The following is a 5775-nucleotide window of genomic DNA, read 5'->3' on the forward strand; positions in this document are numbered from 1 at the left end:
ACACACACATACACACACATACTGTATTAAATGGGAGACGCTTGCCCGATGTATCGGTGCTCGTATTTTGCTCACCTGAGATAGAAAAGGAAAAAAAAAAAAGAAGAAGAGGCAACAAAATTTATACATAGACAAAAATTTGCATGTTGATCGATCGTCGGAGGAAAAAAAATACCAATTTTAAAAATTGTATATTCGCGTATGAAATAGAGAGAGAGAGATAGAGAGAGAGGAGAAGGGAGGGAGGCGACTTAATGACTTTTTTCGTTAAATTTCGTGTATATAGCTGTTCCTCGACGATCATGTTTTGGATACGTACAATTGGTGTATAATAATAATATTAATAATAATAAAAATAATAATAAAAAGTATAGAAGAAGGGGAGGAGGGAAAAAAAATATGATCCAAAAGTTGCGATATGAAAAATAAATTGTTCGCGTGTAAGTGTTATGCGCGTGTTGGATAAGATCTCACGGGTTTTTTTTTCTTTCTTTATCCGTATACGTCGGGCCAGTTCGTTTCCACGATAAAATGTGATATTAAAATTAACAGAAAACGAAAAAAAGTGGATAGTTTAAGAGAAGGAAGAGTAGATGATGATCGGTGTTGGGGGAGGGGAACTGGAAGGATTCGAATAAACAGAATTAAGAGGAAAGATAGTAAAAAAGAGATCGACGAGAAACTGTTCATATAGGACAAATGAATTTTTTTCGAACGAATGAAAAGAAATATTAGGGATAATGTCGAATCCGACGAGATTGATAAGCCGATATGACAGAGAACGAAAGACAAAGAGAGATAGAATGAATGATAAGAAAGAGTGAAAGAGAATGAGAGTGCGTGCGTGTTTTATAATTGAAAATTGTGACGAGTATGAACCGATTTTGAGTATAGATCACGCAACACCAACGATATATATATAATATACATATGTGTGTGTGTATACTATATGTATATCGGTTGATGCGGTATCTAAATTGTCGCAGAAAAAAGTGAAAGAGAGAGAAAGAGAGAGAGAGGAGAGAGAGAGAGAAGATATAAATAAAAAATGCGTAACTCCAGTCGTAATAGAAATAAATGTTAAGATTGTAAATCGAAGGAACGCACGAGCCTAGGCGTTGATATTGCGCTCAAGAATCTTCGCAGAAGTATATATATAATACATAAATACGTACCTGGTACGTATATATACGTAAATACACATGCACGCACATACACACCCCTATAAGCGCGCATACAAATACGTGATACATGTATAATATAATGAATTTTTTACGCTCGAATACCAAGAGACCAAGAACGAACTTAACGAACTGGGTAAAATTTCAAATTCGGGGATGTGAGAATTCGATCCTTTTCCAAACTCCCTTTCTCCCTTTCTCCCCTCCCTGCCCCCGTTGGTTTTTATTTTAAAGTGAACTAGCGATTACGATTTTGCTAGCGTCGTCTCTCGTTGAATGCTGTCTTTTTCTCTTAAACTTCGTGAGAATCAATGATGTGACACGGTGAATGGATGAAGATTAGGGTTGGGAGGACGGGAAATAAGAGGAGGAAGAGGAGGAGGAAAAGGAAAGACAAAGAAGAAGATAGAGAAAGAGGATAGTATATATATAAATATATATATAGTATATCCCCTTTCGCTTCTTCTACTTCTGAAGAGGTTCTTGAGCTCACAGTAGTAACATATAGCCGCGCAACCCTCGATCTAATGTTTAAGGAAATCTTTAAGTAATACACATGACCGATAAGAGGAGGAAGAGGAGGAGGAAGAAGAAGAAAGAGATATAAAAAGGGATAAAGAAAAAAAAAGAACACGTTGATAAGGAAAATACAAATATGAAATAATAATGAAAAAAAATGGGTGTTATTTTTAGATGTCTATTAGATTATCAAAACCAGAAACTAAAGAATATAACAAAAAAAAAATGCTTAAACATAAAAAAGGAATAAAAAAAAATGAGAACCTACTATTAGTACTACTACTATACTACTACTACTATATTACTACTACTATTACTGCTGCTATTACTACTACTACTACTACTACTACAACTACTACTACTACTACTATTACTACTACTACTACTACTACTACTACCATAACTTGTAAGAAGGATTTAAAGGATATAGAAACTTAGTTGACGCAATTTCACAAAATGATTAAAGCAAAAAAAAGGATAAAAAAAAAAAAGAAAGAAAAAAGGAAAAAATAATAATAATAATAATAATAATAATAATAATAATAGTAATAATAATAATAATAAGTTGAAGAAAAAGAAGAAGAAGAAGAAGAAGAAGGAGGAGAAAAATAAAGAGGAAGGAAGATGCAAATTTAGAAAGAAGAAACGTCCCTCTTTTACGAGAGCCCCGCGCAGGAGCTACCAGAGAGCTACTTCGCTGCCGTCCAGCGTACTCTCTCGTCCGCCACCATCGCTACCCTCCCACCCCTATTGTGATGATCCCCCTGTTTCTCTCGCGATGAGAACCCTTTCTTTCTCCGTGGACGATATTTTCCGAGCGGGAGGGATGTTGATGTTTTTCAAAGAGAAGTGAATAAAATGATGAAAGAAAAAAGGAAAAGATATATGTAATTAGATGAAGCGAATCTTTTTTAAAAAAAAAAAGAAGAAGAAAAGAAAGAAAGAGAAATAAAGAAAGGAAGAAAAGACAACAGAAAAAAAGAAAAGGGTCGTTTTTTAAATCGCACCTGGGCAAGCGCGCGCGTAACCCGCGTCGCATCCTGCGCGGGTGTTTTATGAAAGTCTTTTAAACAAAGAAAGAAAGAAGAGAAAAAAGAAAGAATAAAAGCAACAACAACAACAACAACAACAAAAATAAAACAATAAAAGAAGGGCGAGTGTAGGGGAACGTGGAAGACGACGAAGGGCGACAAAACTTTTTCTCCTGTTGAGAATGAAATAGAAAGAGAAATGGATGATAGATAGGATAGAATAAAGATATAGGATAAAAATGAGAGTGATAGAGAAAGGAGGAGGAGAAGGTGTGAGGAGGAAAAGATAAGGATTAAGAAATAAAAGGAAGGAAAGAATTATCGGGAGTTCCCAGCTCGCCGTATGTGTAAAAGTACATTCACCACGTCGCCCTCCGTCGCACTCAGGGACATCTTTTTCCTCGAGAACATTTTGCTGCTTTCATTGTTTAGATGATTACTATTTAACGAAAAAAAAAAAAAAAAAACAATGTGTGTATGTGTGTGTGTTAGTGTGAGCGAGCGAGCGAGCGAGCAAACGAGCGAGGAACGTGGTCTGGTTGCGGAGAAACAAGGAATAAAACAAAACTTGCGAATGTCTTTCATTCGTAATAACGTGATAGTGCGCCATCTGTGCGGTTAAACCGCCATTTTGGATCGAGGATCGTCCATTTGTAATAATAAACGTTGGGCGAAAAATAATAAACGATTATCGAATTAATTCAATTAAATTGAGTTGTATTATAAGTGTTCCTTTTCTTAGCTAAATTTATTAATGTAAAGAATTAATGTAAGAAAAGAAAAAGAAGGATTATCGTAAAAGTATAATATAGTTATGCGAAAGAAGAAAGAGTTAGATTGAAGGGTTGGATTATTTTCAGCTAGGTGACGGCTAGCATGGCGATACTCCTTCAGAGCAAAAGTGCGGTCCTTTTCTCGGTCGTTGTTAAGCCACGTAAAGCTGTTGCAAGGGTTTCATACTCGATAATATCCTAAACTCGCATAATCCCTCTCATTCAGCCATCTTTACTTCGTGATTTTCTTCTATCTCAAACACTCATCGAGAACTCGAACTACGAATAAGAAGACTATATCCTTCTTCTTCTTTTTCTTCTTAAGATCGTAACAACGAGGATGAAAGAGAAACGAGAAGAAAGAAGGACGATCCTCGAGCACTTAGGCGAGCACGTAAAAGATTCAAATTCTTATGTACCCACGATAATAGTTAATAAAATAAGGAATAAGAGAAAAATTGAGAGAGAGAGAGAGAATGCATGTTATATGGTCGACAAAAAAAATAATAAAATAAAAAATGGTGTATAAGATGTTCTGTTTCTCTTTTTTTTTTGTCGACGATATACGATGAACGAATAAACGAACGAACGAACGAAATACACGATTAGAAATTATACGCGCTCGCCAAGGACTATCACCGTTACCACCACTACCACCATCGTCATCGGCAACCAACACCAACATCGGGCTCTCCTGACACTAAGAGCATTTAATCAACGGTAGAAATGTGATTAGTGGATTAAAAAACTAGAAACGAAATGAGAAAAAGGAGTGACAAATAAGTGAATGAGAAACTAGAGAGTGGGAGAGAGAGAGAGAGAGAGAGAAGTTTTGTAAGTATGTAAGCCAATTTTCATGCTCGTATTAACGTCCGGATTTGCCGCTATTACGAGAGATTCATTGAATCTAATATGTGTGAGAGAGAAGGAAGATTAGGGAAGAGGGAGAATGAAAGAGAATAAGAGTGGAAACGAGATTTATAAAATTATGCGTGATTAGAGAGAGAAAGAGAGAAAGAGAGGGAGAGAGAGAGAGAGAGAGGGAGAGAGAGAGAGAGAGAGTAATAGTATAATCGAACACGAGAGAAGTTAGGAGTATAATATTATTGTGTAATATTTAAGGGAGATTATATAGAAAGTGTGAGTGAAAAGGGTGGAAATATTTGAGAGAAAGGGAGGGGGCTTGATACGGAGTGAGCTTAATTTTCTGCACGATTAATAGAGCGAGATACGAGAGAGAGAGAGAGAGAGAGAAGGGCGGGGGAAGAGTGCAAAAAATATAAATATACAAAGACAGAATATAAAATAAAATGTTCTTGTCGGATTAAAAATCATTGTCAAGGTCGAGAATGTGAGATAATAAGAGAGAGAGAGAGAGAGAGACATAACGTGTGTGAGAAAAAGAAAACGAATGAGAGTATGTGTGTGAAAGAGAGAGAGAGAGAGAGAGAGAGAGAAGAAAGACGAGCGAAAGAAGCAAGGTTAAAGGGCACGCACTGTCAATTCGTCAATATTGTCATGACTCGATCGATTGATACGCCTATGATCGTACCTCCATTATTAAATGGTTGTATGAAAAAAAAATAGAGAGAGAGAGAGAAAGTGAGAGGGGGAGAGAGAAAAAAAAGAACAGAACACGTTATTGATACAATTGAGTACGTCTTTATGCTTATGATTATGATTATTGTATTAATTAATTGATTATCATTATAAATTACCATTAACAGAACGAAAGTAGGAATAAACCTGACAGCATCAAGGATGAAAGAGAGAGGGGAGGAAGAAATGAGATAAAAGTAAAAATAAAAATTTAAAAAAAAAAAAAATAATAATTACAAATAAATAAATAAAAAAGAAAGGCAAGCACTTATATTATTGTACATACTTACTTGTAACTGCTATTCGTATTGCAGAGGTTTTTGTTCTCTCAATGAATGATTTCCTCGATTCTGCGGAAAGGAAAGGAAAAAAAAAACAAAGAAAACGTGAATAAAATAAAAATTTGTGTATCATTAAACGACACCGTAACCCTTGTCACAGTTTTTTTTTTTTTTCACGCGTAGGAAGAAAGAAGAGGGTTAAGAAGAGCGAAAGAGAGAGGAAGAGAAAAAAATGGCCGACAACGGTAGTATATACATAGTAGTCTATATATCTATCTCTATCTGTATACATATATATTTTTATATATATATTCTCGCGCTATAAAGCTGTTACTCTAAATCCTTCAGCGGTATATCAAAGTCCAGCTTACTTTACTAGAAACTGGCACCG

This window comes from Polistes fuscatus, unplaced genomic scaffold, assembly GCF_010416935.1.
Source record: "Polistes fuscatus isolate 324 unplaced genomic scaffold, CU_Pfus_HIC Scaffold4, whole genome shotgun sequence".
In the NCBI taxonomy this organism is placed as follows: Eukaryota; Metazoa; Arthropoda; class Insecta; order Hymenoptera; family Vespidae; genus Polistes; species Polistes fuscatus.